General features: G+C 37.6%; 1 protein-coding gene and 1 pseudogene across 1 annotated transcript in view; one reads left to right on the plus strand and one right to left on the minus strand.

Annotated features, from left to right (window-relative positions):
- The window catches only part of CRB1 (crumbs cell polarity complex component 1), a 262,229-nt gene that overhangs the window by 45,975 nt on the left and 194,577 nt on the right, over window positions 1-21,677 (plus strand). The gene's annotated exons all lie outside the window — the stretch shown is intronic.
- LOC132415989 (5S ribosomal RNA) lies at window positions 9,276-9,394 on the minus strand (annotated as a pseudogene).

The following is a 21,677-nucleotide window of genomic DNA, read 5'->3' on the forward strand; positions in this document are numbered from 1 at the left end:
TATGTGCATTTCCTTTTGTCTTTAGTCTTAACACTTTGCTTGTTTCCTTAGGACAGCACCTTTTTCCCCACCCCCTTCTGTGTGATTGTATTATACATTTTTTTGTGTGTCACAATCAACATTCTTTCCTGGGATCTTTGCATACAAAAAAATTCACTCTTTGTGCTCTAAGGTTCTATAGGTTTTGACAAATGCTCCACTACAATAGTATACAAAATAGTTTTACTACCCTAAAAGCCCCCTGTGATATACCTTTTTCACCCTCCTTTCTTGTCCCCAACCCCTGGGCAATCACCGATCATTTTATTGTCTCTATGGTTTTGTCTTTTACAGGATGGCATATAATTGGAATGATAAAATATGTAGCATTTTCAGACTAGCTTCTTTCAAGTAGCAATATTCATTTAAGTGTTCTTCATGACATTTTGTGACTTGACAGCTCATTTCTTTTTATCACTGGATAATATTCCATTGTATAGATGTACCACAGTTTGTTTATTCAACTATTGGACGTCATCTTGGTTGCTTCCAATTTGGGGCTATGGTATTAGTTTCCTAAGGCAGCTGTAACCAAGTGCCATAAACTGTGTAGCTTAAACAGAAATTCATTCTCTCATAGTTCTGGAGGCTAGAAGTCTGAAATCAAGGTGTCAGCAGGGCCCTGCTCCCTCTAAAATCCTTCCTTGCCTCTTCCCAGCATCTGGTGGTGGTCTTCAATCCCTGGCATTCCTTGCCTTGCAGCTGCATCACTCCAAGCTCTGCCTATATAATTACATGGTGTTCTCCCTTCATCTGTCTATAGCTCTTCTCTTCTTTTTACAAAGACATCAGTCATATTGGGTTAGGACCCATCCTAATAACCACATCTGAACTTGATTACATTTACAAAGACCGTGTTTACAAATAAAGTAAACAGGGCACAGGTACCAGGGTTTAGGACTTCAACATATCTTCTTGGGAGACACAGTTCAACCCATGATATCTATTATAATAAACCTCTGATTTATGATGAAACTGCTTAATTAATACCACTTTTATTGGGCAAAATTAACTTTACATGCAAATGAATTATAAAAGGATTTTTTAAAACTTGATAAGTGCTCAGTGTCATATGTCCATATTTTTCTGTTATTTTTCCTCATTCTTTACACTATCCCCACCTTCCACACATTAAACCTTTGGTTTTGAATTGAGGGCTCAGACATTTCCTCCCACATAGATTTTCCTCATGACATTAGAGTCTGGTTAATATAGAGAGTGGCACCAGAATTGGGCATAAATGTGTTTTCACATTTTCTTGGGACAAATAGCTTAGCACTCTTCCCCTACATGAATGTTCAATACTTTAACCTACTTTTCTTTCACAAACTGTGTTTGTTACTTGGGGCACCAAAAGATTACTATCTTTCATTATCAATTCAAAACAATGGTTATAAATTACTTTGTTGTAAATGTATTATTTGTTGTGTTTATTAATATAATATCATTCTTTATTTTCTTCTTATGATTTTGCCATAACAGTGAAATTGGAGGCAGGAATGTACTTAGTCACCTAGAACTAGGTTGTTGATATTAACACCCTTTATCAGTCTTCTAGGGTTTCCTTCCCAATTTAATAAAAAGCAGTGACTCCTCTGAAGTTTTCCAGCAATATGTTAGGTAAGTTGTCATATATTCCCATGCCTTCTTTTTGTTCTCAGAAAAGTTCTACTACAAGGGAAACTGAAGCCAGTGTACTTAGAATAATAACAGTATGGGACCAAAAAATAAGAAAAAGCATGGTAGTAGGTATGGGCATGACTATTCAGAGCCAAAATGTTTTGGCTGGAGCAGAAAGTTTATTGGTTCTAGAGGGAAATCAAGTAAGATTAGTTGTCCCTAGCCTCAAGATAGGATAATTAATACATATTTAAAAGTTTACTGTTTACTCACTCATTTCTTCATTGACTCCTTTATTCAACTATTAAGTCTACATGCTTGCCACTGCTCAGAGGATACAGTAGTAAACAAAGAGACCACAATCCTTGCTATTGTGAAGTTTATATTTTAATGGGGTGAGACCAGATAAGTCTCAAAAACCAAATAAGTACAGTATGTAATTATAAGCTGGCAGTAAGTGCTTTGGAGAAAAGCAAAGGATGAGAGACAGAGAGCAGTTGAGCCATGAGGATATCTGGGTGAATACCATTTTGGCAAAGAAAATAGGGGCAACTAGTCCTGAGGGAGGAGTGTGCCCAGAGTGTCTGAGATATTGCAAGGTGTCCAACGTTGCTGGACTGGATTAAACAAAAAAAGAGCAAAGTAGGAGAGGTCTCAGGGGTTTTGTTATCCATATCTCAAGTCCTACAAAGTAGCTATTATTAAGCCAATTAAGACACCTGAGACCATGGTAGCTTACGTGATATACCTAAAACACAGCTACAAGGTGATACAACTGAGATTTAATCCCAGACCTGTCAGGTTCTAAGCCTCATACCAGCTCACAAAAGCCAAGACATGTTAAAACATTCAGGAATTTTGCAAGCCAGTTATTAAACTGCTGGTGGCTTCAATGAGCAACAGTGGAAGTAACTGCATCACAGAAATTGGCAAACACTACAAATCAGGGTGCTATTTTTTTCTTTTTGAAAAAAATTAGTGCTAGATAACTGAGTGTCCACTTCATCTTTAAAACTTTTCCAAATTAAAAATGTTTACAGTTTCAACTGCTCTTCCACTCCTTTGACTAATATCTGCAGAGGCAAAACTTGCTCCTATGTAACCTAGATTAAACTTTCTGTGGTCTTTTTCGTTCTTCACATAATTGTGCTGATAATTCCCAAATGAATGATTCTTTTCTCTGAATCCAAAATTCTTTTATCCTTAAAATAAGTCCACTGTAGGCAAATTAGTGAGAGCAGAGTGCTAATGAGGCTGGGTTTATTGTTCAATCTCAGTATGGTTCTGTTTGCTTCGCACAGAGACCAAGTGTATACAACGAGTACTGGTCAGTCTGATCTGCTGGTCTCAAATTTGTCGCGTTGAACAGAAGGAGAGAGAATGGAAATAGCTCTTAGCAAATCAAGCATCACTACTGGAAAAATCAGTTGTGAGTTAGCAGCAATAACTTTTTCATACAGGGAATTCATTATTTTGATTTCATATCTGTCTATAATTTTAGTGATCCTTCCTTTTAATATAAAGAACAAATATTTATATTCAGCATTAATTTTTAAATAAGTAGAGTCAGGACATTCAGATTTGGGCCCTGGCCCATCATTAGTTAATTGCATATCCATGAATGCATCTTTTACGCTAATTTCTCACTTGTAGAATGAGGGGGGTAGATTATATAATTTCCAGGTTCCTGTGAGATCCACGTTTTTTGATTCCATGATTATTCTAAGTAATGGAATCATAGGCTTGGATAAGTAAAGAGTGTTTCTTTTTAAATTAATTTTTTTATTGGAGTATAGTTGATTTACAATGTTGTGTTAGTTTCTGCTATACAGAAAAGTGAGTAAGTTATACCATATACATATATACATCCACTCTTTTTCAGATTCTATTTCCATATAGGTCATTACAGAGTACTGAATAAGAGTTCCCTATGCTATACAGTAGGTTCTTATTAGTTATCTATTTTATATATAGTAGTGTATATATGTCAATCCCAATCTCCCAGTTTATCACCCCCTCCTTTTCCCCTTTGGTAACCATAAGTTTGTTTTCTATATCTGTGATTCAATTTCTGTTTTATAAATAGGTTTATTGGTACCATTTTTTAGATTCCACATAAAAGTGATATTGTATGATATTTGTCTTTCTCTGTTTGACTTACTTCACTCAGTATGACAATCTCGAAGGTCAATTCCTTTAGCTGCAAATAGCATCATTTTGTTCTTTTTTATGGCTGAGTAATATTCCACTGTATATATGCACCACATCTCCTTTATCCATTCCTCCATCAATGGACATTTAGGTTGCTTCCTTGACCTGGCGATTGTAAATAGTGCTGCAATGAATATTGGGGTGATTGTATCCTTTCGAATTATGGTTGCCTCCAGATACTTGCCCAGGAATGGGATTGCTGGATCATATGGTAGTTCTATTTTTATTAGTTTTTAAAGAAATCTCCATACTGTTCTCCACAGTGGCTGTACCAATTTACATTCCCACCAACAGTGTAGGAGGGTTCCCTTTTCTCCACACTCTCTCCAGCATTTATTGTTGTAGATTTTTTTTTAAAATTATTTATTTATTTATTTATTATTTTTGGCTGTGTTGGGTCTTCGTTTCTGTGCGAGGGCTTTCTCTAGTTGTGGCAAGCGGGGGCCACTCTTCATCACGGTGCGTGGGCCTCTCACTATCGCGGCCTCTCTTGTTGTGGAGCACAGGCTCCAGAGGCGCAGGCTCAGTAGTAGTGGCTCATGGGCCTAGTTGCTCCATGGCATGTGGGATCTTCCCAGACCAGGGTTCGAACCCGTGTCCCCTGCATTGGCAGGCAGATTCTCAACCACTGCGCCACCAGGGAAGCCCCTGTTGTAGATTTTTTCATAATGGCCATTCTGACCGGTGTGAAGTGATACCTCATTGTAGTTTTGATTTGCATTTCTCTAATAATTAGAGTTGTTGAGCATCTTTTAATGTACCTCTTGGCCATCTGTATGTCTTCTTTGAGAAATGTCTATTTAGATCTTCCACCCATGTTTTGATTCAGTTGTTTGTTGTTGTTTTTTTTTTATATTGAGCTGCATGAACTGTTTGTATATTTTGGAGATTAATCCCTTATAAGTTGCTTTGTTTGCAAATATTTACTCCCATTCTGTGGGTTTTCTTTTCATTTTGTTGATGGTTTCCTTTGCTGTGCAAAAGCATTTAAGTTTAATGAGGCTCCATTTGTTTATTTTAGTTTTTATTTTCATTACTCTCAGAGATGGATGAAAAAAGATATTGCTGCAATTTATGTCAGAAATTGTTCTGCTGATGTTTTCCTCTGAGAGTTTTATAGTATCCCGTCTTATATTTAGGTCTTTAATCCATTTTGAGTTTGTTTCTGTGTATGGTGTTAGAGAATGTTCTAATTTCATTCTTTTACATGTAGCTGTCCAGTTTTCCCAGCACCACTTATTGAAGAGACTGTCTTTTCCCCATTGTATATTCTTGCCTCCTTTGTCATAGATTAGTTGACTATTGGTGTGTGGGTTTATCTCTGGACTTTCTATCCTGTTCCATATCATTTTTCACAGAATTAGAACAAAAAATTTTATAATTTGTATGGAAACACAAAAGACCCTGAATAGCCAAGGCAATCTTGAGAAAGAAAAATAGCTGGAGGAATGAGGCTCCCTGACTTCAGACTATAGTACAAAGCTACAGTAATCCAAACAGTATGGTACTGGCACAAAAACAGGAATAAAGATGAAGAGTGTTTTTGTAATTCACCCTGTATTACGCAGCTTTCATTAGATTATGCTGCAACAATCAAACTCAACATCTTAGCAGTTTACAACAACAAAGGTTTATATTTTGTTCCCACCGCATATTGCGGGCAGGTTGACTGTAACTCTACTTCATGTATCTTCATCCGGAGACACAGGTTGAAGAGGTAATCCCTTTTTAGAACTGGTGTTTTCACAGCAGAGGGAAAGTGCATTGGTAGAACCATGTCATGGCTTCAGTGCGTATGTGACCTATGTCAGTCTGGCTCACATTTAATTCATCAAAGCAGGTTATGTGGCTAAGCCTGATGTCTTTGAACCAGGTATATATTAAGGCAGAAAATATTTGAAACAAATAGTATGGTCTGCTTAACTTTTCCCTTGTTTCCAACTTCCAGAGGGCAATTTCTATACAAATTTATTTAAATAAACATTAAGGATGAATATTAAAAATGTACTGACATTGACAAACATTTCAACAAATATTTATTAAGTAGTTAATATGAGCAAGGTAATGACTATAGAAAATACCATTGTTCTCCAGGCAAATTTACATTGTAGTGGGCTGGACAGATGTATAAAGGCTGTTCACACATTGTTGTCAAAGAGAATAATCACGCTTTAAAGTATTGTCAGAGATCTGTGCATGTATCTAGGCATTCTTTTCCGATGTAGATAGAGAAAATTTAGTCCAAAAAATCAAACTAGTCTTGTGATACGAAGAAATGTTTTCTGAAAATAAATATAATCAAGCTTGCTTTGAAATCATTAACCCTACTAAAATTAATTATATTTTGAGGTTAAGTTCAACTCAGAATTTAGGCAATAGCATATCCGGTTTGTATATTATAAATTCCTAGTTATCTCCATCCTCATTTCATTTACTGATATCATTAGAAACTTGAAAGGAAAAACTGTTTCTCCCTCTATTCACCAGTCTTCTCACACCCAACACAGTCAACACTCTGGTCACCAACTGTGGGGTAGTTTTGCCCTCACCAAGCAATTCTCCAATTCTCTGTGCACACCAACTGGGTGTCCTACATTTCAGCTAAATTCTGACGCTGTCTACCTGGGGCTAGCTCAGACCTCACAGGTTAAGGGCTCTGTCCCACTCCCATCTCCCCCACTTCAGACACCAATTGCAAGTCTAGGTTGTCACCTGTGCTTCTGACTCGCTGGCTATAAATAAGAGGTTCCCACAACCACTTCCTCAGGTTTGATAATTTGCTAGAGTGGCTAACAGAACTCAGTGCGAAAACAAGTTTACTTACTAGTTTACTGGTTTATTATAAAAGGATACAACTCTGGAACAGCCAGATGGAAGAGATGCCCAGGGTAAGGTGTGGAGGCAGGAGGGACGGACTCGGAGCTTCCACGCCCTCTCCAGGCGAGCCACCCTCCCAGCCCCTCCATGGGTTCATCAACCCAGAAGGTCTCCAAATCCCCACAGTTGGGTGTTTTTATGGATGCTTCATTACGTAGGCATGGTGATCAAATCATTGATCACAGGTGATTACCTCAACTTCCTGTCCCTGTCTCCTCCCCAGAGGTCAGAGGATGGGGACGAAAGTTCCAACCCTCTAATCCCTTGGTTGGTTACCCTGGCAACTAGGTCCCATCAGGTGTTTATCTAGGGGTTTTCCAAAATCACCTCGTTAACATAAACACTGGTGTGCTTGAAAGGGCTGTTGTGAATGACAAGGCACTGCTTTCACCTTTATCACAGGAACTATTGATATTTCAGGAACCAAGGACAAAGACCAAATAATATAAAAATGATGCTCCCAGGGCTCTTAAGAAATTACAAGAATTTGAAGAGCTATGTGCCAGGAACCATGGATGAAAACTTAAAAAAAATATTTCTTATTATATCACAATGTCACACACCTCTGTGAGAGGCTGGGTAAGGAAAGAGAAGAGAAATAAAATGCAAAGCTTTACATTTTAAGTATCAATGCCTGAGAATTGCATCAAACTCACTATTATAAGAAGCTATTATTAAAAGATAAACTGAGCCATATTAAAATTTTAAGAGTTTATCTGAGTAAAAATAGATTTGAATGCCAAATTGCACAGTCAGAATTTGGAAATACTGATTGCACTATTTATGAGACCTTCTAAATTTTGGTACACTGGACAGTTTAAAACTTTTGGTGCCCTGAATTATATAGCCTTTGGGTAGAAACAGCATCAGAGTCTGCCTCCAGACTTTGGGCTTGATGAAGAAAAACATTAATGCAAATATAATGGGCAATGAGAAATCAAAAAGTATAATCAAAGGAGAGAGATGCAGTGGGAACCTCATCAATCCAGCCTGTGAATAGGTTCCACCTGTGAATAATGACCTATTGCTTAAACCATAAGAAATAAAGGTATTAAAGACTGTGTATCACCAGTGCATGTGCTACAAGTATAATTTCAAATATCAACATACTGTATATTCTCAAAGGGAATTTGTTGTGAGACGGGTGAATTTCAAAGAGCCATGAACTTTGGGAATAAACTGACTTCCAAAAAATCTAAATATCATACTGACCATGTATGCTATTAAGCACATTTCTCTAAGGCTTTTTTTTCCCTCAATAGGTAATCATGAACACTGGAATTGTTTAGAGTGAAGATTGTCACAAAGATATATCTCATTAATTCTTAGGGTCAATTGTGTGCCTACCATCAATATAATTGTTTATTTTTTAGGTGAAGGGTAGTTTTTATTATGTCCTTTTCCTGGGAAATATTTCACTGTTTATTGATCAAAGCTGATGAATTCATATTTATGAAGGCAACATTTTCTTATGTAACTCTATTTTCTTTTGCTATTTTATGGAATATATGTAACCATATTTTGCAAACTAAATTGGTCAGTGAGATTGTGTGTACAGCAATGGTTTACACAATTTAAAGTGTAAAATAAAGACATGGGGGGTCATTTAAATAATGGGTTTTTTGTATGGGTTCTAAATCCAGATGTTGTGATTCAGTTATTCCTGGTGGGACCCAGGAATCAGGTTTTTTCTTTTCCTTAAAAACAAACCCCACATGACTGTGATGCATGTCTTTTACAGATTAGACTTTGAGACACTAATCCATAGTTTAACAAAGTAGGAGTTGGTAAATGATTGATTCTTAAAGTGTGGTGAAAACTGGCATGAGGGAAGAAGCAGGGAGAGTAGGGGAGTAACAGGGGTAAGAAAAAGGCGAGAAGCAGCCAAGGGCACAGCGCATTTGGGACCTATTAATAGAAAAAGGGAACGGGGGAGTGACGTGAGATGAGGGGCTGCGGGCAGGGTGCACATGAGAAAAGGCTTTAAGTGCCGCAATGGACAGTGATTAGATAGTCACAGGTGCCCAAATGTTTTCACACCGTGGTCCAAAGAGAAAGGATAATATATGCACACCACACTTACCACGTAGTCAGGACTGTTGGCAGCAAGGGTGACCACCTGGTGGCCTGCGGCTCTGGCACCCCTGTAACCTACTCTGGGCACACGTTTGGGAAGTGCCAGGAAGGACATGGGAAGCCACTGAGGGACTTGAAACAGGAACACTGACATGGCCACAATGAGGAGGTTCTGGAGGGCAAGGCTGTTAGGTAGGAGACCTCGAATGAAATGATGGGGACCTGAACGGTGTGGTTATAGTAAGGAGGAAGAAACAAGGGTGGCTTAAAATATTTCGGGGGGAAATCAGCTTCATGTTTGATGAGAAATGAGAGAGGGAAAGGGAGTATTGTGAAGGATGACTTCCAGGCCTCCAGCATGCCCACCTTAAATAATGCTATGATGTCATCGACTGAAATCATAAAGGCAAAGAAGAAAGTAGGGTGCATACTTACACTTTTTTTTTTTTTAATGCCTACAGCACCAGGTATTCCCAGACGGTCTCCCACCCAAGTACTAACCAGGCCCGACCCTGCTTAGCTTCCAATATCAGACGAGATCCCGCGCGTTCAGAGTAGTATGGCCATAGTTGCATACTTACACTTTAAACCTGTCTATTTTGAAACGTAATTGAGACATTCAGGTGAAGATGTCCATCAGGCAGTTAGAGACGCCCCTCCAAAGTTTAAGGGAGAAACTCAATTACGGATAAAGAGTCGAATCCTCACTTGCTAATTCAGTAACTACCATTGAGCCCACACTGGACTATTTTCCATGACAGGAACAGGGCACACAAATATCTGAGAGAAGTTCTATAAAATATTTTCACATTGTGTATCAAAAGCCTTAAATAAGAATGTTCATACCTAACAACCTAGAAACTCTTTGAGAAAAATAATAATTGAAAATTAGGGCAAAGATTAACATGCCAAGGTAGCCATAACATTTGCATATAGTGGGAAATTAGAAATAACTTTAATGAAATCAATCAAGCACATTTGTACTAAGAAAATGTTTGAAATATAAATTGTGTTGCTTTATGCTCTGGTATCTAGAGATGCTTTCAAAGACAAACAAAATCCAGTAACCAAAATGAAATTAAAATAATTCAAATGTTTCCTGGGCTCTCTTAAGAAAAAAAAAAAACAGAATATAATACACAGAAAAACTGCAAAAAATACTTTCTCCATTTTTATGTTCTCAATATCTCTGACTACTTCCCAAAGTCCAGTCTCTCAGCCTCCCCAAAGCTCCTTTCTTTTGAAGTCCTCATAGACCCCCCTTTCTTGCCTCTTGGAAATAAATCTCTATCTCATAAAAATTCCCTGTCCTAGATTTTCAAGTTCCATTTCTCTCTTTTTCCATTATATTAATTTTGCATCACAAAAACCCAGGAACAAAGCTGGCGAGGATCAAATGTTTCATAGTGGTTAGGAGAGGGGTAAGGAGGATGAGCAAACAAAGCCAAATTTCCTCTAGTGAATAAGGAAAGAGGGAAAGAATGTCAACACTTATTCAGAAATTAACTTTTGCCTCTCAAAAAATTGTAAGTGATAAAAAACCCATGCGGGATGTCAAATTGTATAGCATGTACAACACACAGTATGTGATGTAAAAAATAGGCAAAATTTTTAATCACCATAGAATAGTATTTGTACTAAAATAAATCTTATTTCAAAATAGTATAGGTATTCCAACAATTGTGGGCTTAAATTTTAAGTCACAGAGCTTCTGCTAACAGAAGGAGCTATATAGGGAAAAAAATATTAAGTAAATATTTGCTGTTTTTAAGATGCTAAAAATATATACTTACTAGAGAGAAATCAGTTTCAAAAATATGTAAGAAATGAGAAATAGTTTATTTCAATTGTAAGGTGAGTGACCTTGAACCATTTTACTTAAACTCTGCATTTTCCATCCCTGCAAAATGGAAATGGTGATTATGTCCAACTGCATTGCAGTATTGCGAGGACTGAATAAATTCATGTATGCGCGACATCCACTCTGCTCTACCAGTAGCTGAGGTCTTAACTTCAGATTGACAATCAAACTCAAAATTCACCATAGGCTTCAGCAAGCACCAGTTTTGGTTATCTTTAAGAAGGTTTGCAGAACAAGCATCATGGCACACAAAACAACTTGGCAGTAGTCCCATATTTCCTAGGTACAGCTCTCAATGTCCTGGCCATCCTGCACACTGGGTGTGTGGCATCACCAGGGGCAAAGTTGACTAGACACAGCTTCAGCCCAGGGTAGCCATCGGCTCTGAGGTCCTTTCAGCTTTTATAATGAGTCCTGTGCCTATACCCTCTGTGGGTCACATCTCCCCAGGTTGATGTGAATAGCCCCCGTGCTCCAGGACAGCTCCATTCCATTAGTTCCCAGTTACTCATAGACAGCCTTAACGATGATTACAAGTGCTTAGTCTGGGACATGGGATTCTCACTTATCTTGCATCTGATTTAGATGCAACTATTCCTCATTTGCTGCTGCAAGACTAAAGGTCGAATCTTCAGGCCTGCTTTACACAGACACATAGTAAGCACATAAAAATCTTACAATCATTGCATTTGTCTTTCAAAAATGGATAAATCAAGTGTTCATTATAATACTATAATTATTTTAAAAAGAGAACAAGGAAATCCACTGCTTGGTTGACATATCTTTTCTTCCTTGATTTTTTTTTTTAAATGATCATTGCTGAAATTAGGTGTTCACCCTATGCTCTGTCACAATCCTTTCATTTCTAGTAAAATTTAAACCTACTCTGTCCTTGAAAGCAGTTTGTGTTGCAGGTCAATAATTATCATATCATGTAACAATTCAGTGTAGCGGGAGTGAGGGATTTTGACAAGTTGTGGTCTTGAGTGTAAGTGGCTGAAATAGGTCGGGAGTGAAGGCTACTGTAGTGTGAGATTGGTCGTTAACCTGTGAAGGATGATTCTGATCAACACTGAAGTCCCTCTGGCTGGGAAGTGACCTGGATGGTAGTTGGGATAATTGGTTGGAGGGAGTGGAAAGGCGAGGCTCCATGTGCTCCAAGGGCATGGCTTCTAAGAAGATTGTGCAAGGAAATGATGGCTAAACTACTTTGAATGATAAGTGACCATGGATTTGGGGGTCAGAGAGTAAAAAGAGAGAATTTGGAAAGAAATGGAGGAGTGGGGAGAGCTTGGTCAACTTGGCAGAGGCCACAGCTTCCGGAGAAAAATAGCCAGTGAAACGTTCCTCTCTGTGGGGTGTACAAAGGGTGAGGAATGAGAATGTTAGAGTCTCAATTTTAACTCCTCTGTATTACCGCATTTTAAAGCCTCTCTGTCCCTCCAAACTTTCGGTAAGATTTTATTACCTTTCTAGCCTTGGGGAGTGGAATTGTGAAGAATGGTAATAATGGTGGAACTGAGCTATGAACAGTATATTGTGACTCCCATTTGCCTCCCTGCTGAGGCCAAAGTGATGGGAACAAGGGTTTTTGAGAGATCACAGTCCAGAAGTTTTGAGAGGTGATGCTGGCTCAGGAGGCAACCTCTTCCCATTTTCACCAGAGGACGAGCCTGCCAGGGAAACACACATGCTGATTAAATAGTGAAGAGAATCATCTACATAGAATTAAAGCTGTCTCAATAAATCTTACTTTTAAGGAATTACTAATTTATTTATTCTCTGAATTAGAAAAGAATCTACTTTTTATAAAGTTTTCCTGGCCTGTGTGAGTGTCTAGGACTTCTTAGCCAGCACAGTAAAGTCACAGTGTTTTTCTAGAATTAATCTTCAGGTTCTCAGTACCGAAGGACCCCTGGGTGCCGTGGATGCCCTCTTAATGCACCACCCAGCCCTGTGATTTTATAAAGAAATCACTAACACAGGTATCATTTTTTGCATTATAATTTTATAAAAATTTTGTTTATATCTGTAATTTAAAGGAAAACCTTATGGTCATCAGAGATAATGAATATTTGATTTGATTATTTAACTGAGTCATTTTGTCTCTGGTTCACGGGTAAAAGGAAAACTGTTTTGAATTCTATTAATTTTTTACTTCATTGAGTATTGGACATTTATGAATAAAAGTTCATAAAGATCAGAGAATTCTCAAATTAAACTTAGGTTGATAGATTCATTTATTGTGTAATATTTATATGCTTTTGAAATTCCAAAAATTCACATTGTATCATATATTCAGAGGTCACAGGACAGGTAAAAAGAATTTCTGGAATATAAACTGAATAAATAGGAGTCAATTAAGAAAGAAATGTCCATCGACAGATGAATGGATAAAGAAGATGTGGCACATATATACAATGGAATATTACTCAGCCATAAAAAGAAATGAAATTGAGTTATTTGTAGTGAGGTGGATGGACCTAGAGACTGTCATGCAGAGTGAAGTAAGTCAGAAAGAGAAAAACAAATACCATATGCTAACACATATATATGGAATCTAAAAAAATAAATAAATGGTACTGATGAACCTAGTTGCGGGGCAGGAATAAAGAGGTAGACATAGAAAATGGACTTGATGACATGGGGTGGGAGGGCGAAGCTGGGGCAAAGTGAGAGTAGTAGCATCGACATATATAAACTATGGAATGTAAAATAGTTGTCTGGTGGGAAGCAGCAGTGTAGCACAGGGAAATCAGCTTGGTGCTTTGCGATGACCTAGAGGGGTGGGATAGGGAGGGTGGGAGGGAGGCTCAAGAGGGAGGGGATATGGGGGCAGGTGTATGCATATGGCTGATTCGCTTTGTTGTGCAACAGAAACTAACACAGTATTGTGAAGCAATTATACTCCAATAAAAACCTATTAAAAAAAAAAAGAAAGAAAGGTAGAACTTGATGATAAAGAGACTGACTTTGGTAAACACTAAGTTGGGAAGATATAATAAAGTTGGTCCTAGCCCTTTGAACAGTAGAGTAACTTTAACCTACTGTAACCAACCTGGTATCTTCTCCAAATCTCCTGATGCAATACCTGACATTTCTCCTCATTGTTTGTTGCTTTTGCTAGTTCAAACTCTCCAGAAGGTTCATTTATGAAAAGACAATTCCACGTTAATTCATCAATCCATCAACATAGATTTACTTTCAGTTTCTTAACTTAGAGACTTGAAACAACAAGACCTAAAGTAGATTACCTGTGGAGAGCTTGGAAAAGATTGTAAGCATAAGAAACTGGTTATCGTGACCCCTATAGTGGGGACCCTGACTGACCCCAGTGCAGCATGGGGATACTGACTTCTCATTGTGAGAAAGACAGATGCTAAAGAAAGATGCTGGAGGCAGTAATAAGGCAAAATTCACTCATGCTTAATTTATCTAAGTCTTGTCTGAAAATTCTAATTTTCACTCTACTCGTGAAGGAAAAAGAAATACAACTAATCAAATGATCCACCAGGAATTGCCTTCCTTCTTAGTTATACAAACTTGGGTAAAAACAAAAAAAGGGGATTAAGAGGTACAAACTTCCAGTTATAAAATAAATAAGCCATGGGGATGTAATGTACAGCAGAGGGAATATAGTCAATAATATAGTAATAACATTGTATGGTGATGGATGGTAACTAGGTTTATTATGGTAATCATTTCATAACGTATGAAAATATTGAATCGCTATGTTGTACAACTGAAACTAATATAAAATTCTAAATCAGTTAAACTTCAGTAAGAAAACCAAGTGCAAAAAAATAGAAATTCGTTACATTTAAAGATTATGTTGCATTTAAAGGTTATATTCTATTCTTAATTTTTTGAGGAATCTCCAAACTGTTCTTCATAGTGGCTGCACCAGTTTACATTCTCATCAACAGTGCAGTAGGGGTCCCTTTTCTCCACATGCTCTCCAGCACTTGTTATTTTTTACCCTTTTGATAATAGCCATTGTAATGGGCGTGAGGTGGTATCTCATTATGGTTTCAATTTGCATTTCCCTGATGATTAGTGATATTGAGCATCTTATCACGTGTCTGTTGGCCACTGTATGTCTTCTTTGGAAAAGTGTCTATTTAGGTCCTCTGCTCATTTTTTAATTGGGTGGTTTGTTTTTCTGATGTTGAAATGGATGAGTTCTTTGTATATTTTTAGATATTAACCCCTTATCAGATATATTACCATATGAGCTAGCTATTCCACTTCTGGGTATTTACTTGAAGAATACAAAAGCACTAATTCAAAAAGGTATATGCACCCCTATGTTCACCACAGTATTATTTTCAATAGCCAAGATATGGAAACAACCCAAGTGCCTAGTGATGGATGAATGGATAAAGAAGATGTGGTATATATACATATGATGGAATATTACTCAACTATAAAAAGAAATACAGTCTTGCCATTTGTGACAATGTGGATGGAACTTGATGGTATTATACTAAGTGAAATAAGTTAGATGGAGAAAGACAAATACCATATGATTTCATGCATTTGAGGAATAAATAAAACACATAAATACAGAGAAAAGAATAGTGGTTACCAGAGAGGAAGGGGATAGAGGGAGAGCAAAATGGGTAAAGGGGGTCAACTGTATGGCGATGGATGGAAACTAGACTTTTGTTGATGGGCACACTGTGGTGTATACAGAAGTCAAAATATTGTTGTTCACGTGAAACTTATATACTGTTATAAACCAACGTTACGTCAGTATAAATAAATAAATAAATAAACATTTTTAAAAATTAAAAAAATAAATAACGGTCATATTCTGAAGGGCACTTCCACTTCTGAGCAAGATGGAATAACAGGGACTGGAATTACCCTCTTGTCTGAAGCAATTAAAAACTTGACAATATATATAAAATAATGGTTTTTAAGACATGGCTATCAGGTAATAAGGGACAGTCATCTCCAAGTAATGAGAAACAAACAAGAGAGCCCTAATTTCTTGAGCTAACGACCTTGAGAGAGTTTCCAGGAAACAGCATTGGGTGGGGGGACCCAAGCTGAGCTCAGCAAATCACTGAACTGAGGGGGCAAAGCTGAATGTTTGAGGAGACTCTGCCAGAAAGTATTCTCAGTATAAAGTTCTTGAGAGGAGATTGCTGCCCAGAGACAGAGGACCAGAGACATATGCAGAGGCTTCCTCTTGCATATTCAGCTGAGTTCGGATCAGCTCATGCATGTGAGGAAACTACCCAAGACCCAGAAAAGAATATGACCTGAAATGATGGAAGATAATAGCACCCAGCACTCACAGAGGACTGAGAAGAGTACCTGTCCCCACCTGCCGGACTAGATAACTTCATGATTGATGGGACATTGGGTAAACAGAGGAACCTGCCTCAGTAGTGGTATAATTAGCTCTGGACTCCGCCTACTCTTGTCCTACTCAACAAATCTTAAAAGCAAACCTGAAAGGATTAAACTACTTCCAAATAACTGCATCACAGGACAAAGTTCAAGAATATATACAGGAGGACAAAAATAACCAGTACCTAACAGGGGTAAAGTTCACAAATAAAAGAGGCATGCAAAGAAACAAGAAAGTAAGACCCAAATGAAGAGAAAAATCAATTGAAACTGATCATAAACTGACACAGATGTTAGAATTAGCAGATAAGGACATTAAAACAGTTACCACTGTATTCCAGATGTTCAAAAAGTTAAGTAGAAATGTGGACAGTATGAGAAAAGATTTAAGTCAAACTTAAAGAGATTAAAACAACAATGTATGAGATGAACAGTACCCTGGATGGGGTTAGTGGCAAATTAGACATTGAAGGAAAGATTAGTGACACAGAAATAGAAACTATCCAAAATTAAACAGAGAGAAAGAGCATTTAAAAAGAAAGCAAAGCAAAACAAACAGAAAACAGAGCATCAGTGAGCTGTTCTACAACTTCAAGAGGTCTAATATATGTATAATTTGAGTCCCTGCAGAAGGGGATGAGGAAAAAAAATACTTGAAGAAATAATGGCCAAAGTTCTCCATGGGCCAAACTTTTCTAGTGGATGAAAACTGTAAACCTACAGATCAAACAACAACCATCCCCCCCCAAAAAACAAAAAAAAACCACCCAACAAACTCAAAATTCCCAAGCACAAGAAACATAAAGAAAACTATACAAAGGCACATCATAATCTCTTTGCTCAAATAAGTGATAAAGAGAAAAATCTTAAAAGTAGCCAGAGGAAAAAAAGACATGTCATACAGAGGAACAAAGACAAGACTGTCAGCAGATTCCCCCTGGGTGAATAGGTAACTAGTGAGGTACTGATGGCAGGTTGATTATATTTTACCACTTCTGAGGTGGAGGGGCGGTAATTTACTCCCACTGACATGACATTATTCTGTTCTTGGGTTTTGTTCCTCCTACCCACCATATCTATCAAAGCAACACAGTCTCCATAGTCACCATCATGCTATTCTATCCAAAACTGTATCCTTCTTTCCTCATTTCTATTCTATTTTGTATCGGGAATGTTGTTTAGGGTTAATATAGTTTAGATCATGGGTTACAAAAGGTCAGGATAGAATTTTCACTGGATGAGGAGAGAAATGGCCATCAACCAGTATGGTAGGCAACCCTAAGATGGCCCACAGTGACCCCCCGGCAATATTCATCATTGTGAAATCCCTTCTTATTGAAGGGACTGAACCTGTCTCCTAAGGAATAAAACAACACAAAAACAATGGATGTCACTTTTGAGATTAGATTACAAAGAACTGTGGCTTCTACCTTGGGTGCTTTCTCCCTTTCTCTTGCCTGCTTGCTCTCAGGGAAGCCAGCTGTCATACTGTGAGCTCTTCTGTGGAGGGGATCACATGGCAGAGAATTGAGGCCCCAGGATAAAAGCCAGTGAGGAACTGAGGCCCCAGGATAAAAGCCAGTGAGGAACTGAGGCCCTCAATCCAATAGCATGCAAGGGACTAAATAAACTCTGACAAAACCACACAAGTGAGTTTGGAAATGGATCCTCCCCTCATTAAGCGTTCAGATGAGACTGCAGCCCCAACCTAATGAAAGACCTTGAGTCAGAGGTTTCCAGCTAAGCTTTGCCTAGAGTCCTGACACAAAGAAACTGTAAATTAAAAAATGTTTGTTGTTTTGGAGGTGATTTGTTATGCAAAAAAGGATAACCACTACACTCATAGATCCTGGAAATGGAGGATGCTGTGAATGACGAGAATATGAGGAGAGAGCATTCTGGTGTTTTCTTTTATAGGAGAAATAACTTCATTCTGTTAGGTGGGAGTATATTGTTTTTTATTTTATTTTTTGAAGTTTAGGCATGGAACAGTGATGCGTGTTGATGGCCAATAGGCATGCATATTATTACACGAGTTTTGCTGAACAACAGTATTTGAAAACCCTTTTTCTATGTAGGCAATTTCCCACTTTATAAGTTATCTCTTCCCAAGATAAGAGTCAGACTGCTTGGTGGCTAGAACACAAGGCAGGAAATCTAGACTCTGCCAATCAGACATAATATATGCATGAAACTTGGATTTGGAAGTGAACAGATGAAATGGCAGCTCTGCCCAATGGAATTGGTGTAACATATTCAGGCAAGCATGATGTGATGATGATGGAGCTGTTTGTTTTTTCTTCAAACACAAGTGGGCGGAATTCTGGCATCCAATACTGAAAGTTACCAAGACGCAGAGAAAATGGAGTTTCCCTTAAAGCATTCCTTGTGGGATGGCTGCACACTTCAGAGCCAAGACCTCTGACTTTCAAGAGAGGCCCCAGGCTACCCAATATTCTTTAATAAAATTCTTTTCTGCTTAAAGTAGTCAGAGAAGACTCTGTGGTAGGCAACTAAAATCCTTTTCCTGGTACATTATAACTTATGGAATGGTCCATTATTTTCCCACTGACTTGTCATTATACCTCTGTATATACGCATGGTTCTAAATGAACCTGTACTACTACCATATCATATTAATTCTTAGAAAGTTTGGTATGCTCTACCTATCTGTTTCTGAAATTACTGAGCTAAAAATCTTTCACATGGTTGGCAAAAGGACGTGGAAAATTATCTTTGTCATTTCATCTATTTTTGATCTTTTTAAGCTTTGTTTTGTGTGCTACTAGTTCATAATTTTATCTTTCTGGTGAATTATTTTATTTATAATTATTCTCTTATTCCTAATAATGCTTTTTTTTAATTTATTTATTTGATTTATTTTTATTTTTGGCTGTGTTGGGTCTTCATTGCTGTGTGCAGGCTTTCTCTAGTTGCAGTGAGCGGGGGCTACTCTTCGTTGCGGTGTGTGGGCTTCTCATTGCAGTGGCTTCTCTTGTTGTGGAGCACGGGCTCTAGGCATGCGGGCTTCAGTGGTTGCAGCACTTGGGCTCAGTAGTTGTGACTCGCAAACTCTAGAGCTCAGGCTTAGTAGTTGTGGCACACAGGCTTAGTTGCTCCGTGGCATATGGGATCTTCCTGGACCAGGGCTCAAATCCCTGTCCCCTGCATTGACAGGCGGCTTCTTAACCACTGCGCCACGAGGGAAGCCCCCTAATAATGCTTTTTATACAAAATCTGTTTGGTATTAATTTAGGTACACCAATTTTATTTTAGTTCATAATTTTCTGAGATAACTTTTTTATTCTTTCATTTCAACCTTTCTGTATCACCATGTTTTTAGGTTAATTTCTTGCACAGAAACTACAGTTAAATTTTGATTTCATATTTAATTTGAAACTTCCTATCATCTAACTGATGATCTGAGCTCATTTATATGTACTGTGATTATTAATATATTTGGGTTTGTTTATGTCATCCTATTTTGTGCTTTCTGTTTACCATGTTTTTTCAGAGTCTCATTTTCCTTCCCCTCCTTTTATGCACTATTTTGGGTTGATGCAGTTTCTTTTATTCCTTCCCCACCCCCACCTTCTGATTTGACAATATTATTTTGTTTCTATTCTTTTAGTGTTGTCCTTACAATTTAAAAGGCACAATCTGATTTTTTTAAGTCTGAAGTTAATAAATATCCCTGCACTCCTATTGAATAATATGAGCATCTTATTTTCTTTACCTCTGACCACAATGCTAATATATTGTATGTTACTGTGTATTTTCCTTGCATCTCCTTCATCTACACCCATCAATTTACTATTTTGTTATTATTTTTAATCCAGTTAGTATTTATGTATTAACAATTTCTTTGCTTATCGAAGCTTTTGACATATTACCTCTTCCATCTGATTTCAGTTTTCTTCTTCCTTCTGTAGTTGGGCCAATAAATGGGAAACATCCTTCTGAAATGTCATTATTTTCTCCTTAACTCTTGAATGGTATTTTATCTTTGACGCTATCATGTCTCTGTCTTCAGGTCACAGTTTTTTTCTGTGGAGAGTTTTGCTCTCACCCTGATTTTGGTTCCTTTGGAGGTTCTTTTTTCTTTTTCTGGTTGCTTAACACATTCTGTTCATCTTTGGTATATTATGATGTTCCTTGGTTGGGCATTTTCTTTAAATATTTATTTTATTTGTCATGCTCAAGACTTTTTGGGCTTCTTGAATCTGAATTTTTACACCTCTTATGGGTTTTGAGGAAATCTGAGCCTTTTATCACTTTAAATACTATCTCGCATTCTCTCTTCTCTCTCTGTACCCCTTTTAAATGAATACTGGAGCTTTTTCTTCTATCTTTGGAACCTGCTAACCTCACTAATATATTTTTTCTTTTTCTTTTCAGCTCTGTTTAATTTATTGATTTAAATGTTAGTGGCTACATTTTCCTGCCCAAGAGATCTATTTGCCTTTTAAAAATGTACCTATTTTTTAACACAATATATGATTTTTTTTGTATTGCAATTTCAATTTCTTTTAAGATATATAATATATATTATATACAACTGTATATGTGTATGTATAAAATACATGTACAAATGAAAAGACAAATAAAATACAAATATGTATGTATTTATACATACATGTATAGTTATTTTTATCGAGTTATGTGAAAGTTATATATGTTGGTCTGTTATCTCAAGAGTTGGGAATTTAGTCTCCTGTTTATTGCTTCTGTAAACTCATTGCTTTTTTTTTTAAATAACTCATGATTGTTTTTGTGTGTGAGACTCTTTGAGAGGTTTTTAAAATTTCTTTTATTCAGTTTTATGTATTTGATGAGAACATTTTGTGACCTGAGTTAGGGGAACTTCACTCTGAATACTCTTTTATTTGCTTTTGCCAAGTGGCCAAGTGTACCACTGGCTTAGAACCAGTTTTTTTTGCTCTCTTTCTTGTCTGTGTGTGTGTGTGTGTGTGTGTGTGTGTGTGTGTGTGTGTGTGTGTGTATTGGGGGGAAGGGGATTGAAGATCATATGGCTACTGTAACTGGGCCAGGTGCACAGTCCTGGGGTTTGATTTCTTGGAGAGCAAGTGTGCAAGGACCCTGACATCCTTAGCTTCAGTGTTGCCCCCCAACACCCACAAACCAACAGTGGGGAAGATTATTTGCTAGGCCTTCTTTTCACAGAACACCTTGGTTCCAAATCCCCAGCTGCTTTCCTTGGACATTAAAAACCAAGCTCCTGATGTGCAGGATCCACTTTCCCTCTTCCTCGCTCCCTCCTGTCATCCACCAGGACAGACACAGTGTCAGTGTACATAATACTCCTGCTGGTTTGCAGCTCCTCCTGCCTTTGTGTCACCTGGTGATCCCCCTTTCCTTCACTTACACATTTAAATAACTTTTGTTTGATTGGATTCAGTGTTTCTGAGTATTTATAATGGAGGGGGGATTTTAAGTTTATTTACATTTGACACGTGCAGAAAGTAGGAGTTAATTATCCATTTATTGAAGTAAAATTATCTGTTAAAATGACATGCTATCACAGGAAACTGTGTTTCTTGTGCCTGGCTCCCTGGCAGTAAATGTAAGTACATTTTTAATTGTAATGGACTCTAATGAAGAAAGAATCCTT

This window comes from Delphinus delphis, chromosome 1 (assembly GCF_949987515.2).
Source record: "Delphinus delphis chromosome 1, mDelDel1.2, whole genome shotgun sequence".
Taxonomy (NCBI): Eukaryota; Metazoa; Chordata; class Mammalia; order Artiodactyla; family Delphinidae; genus Delphinus; species Delphinus delphis.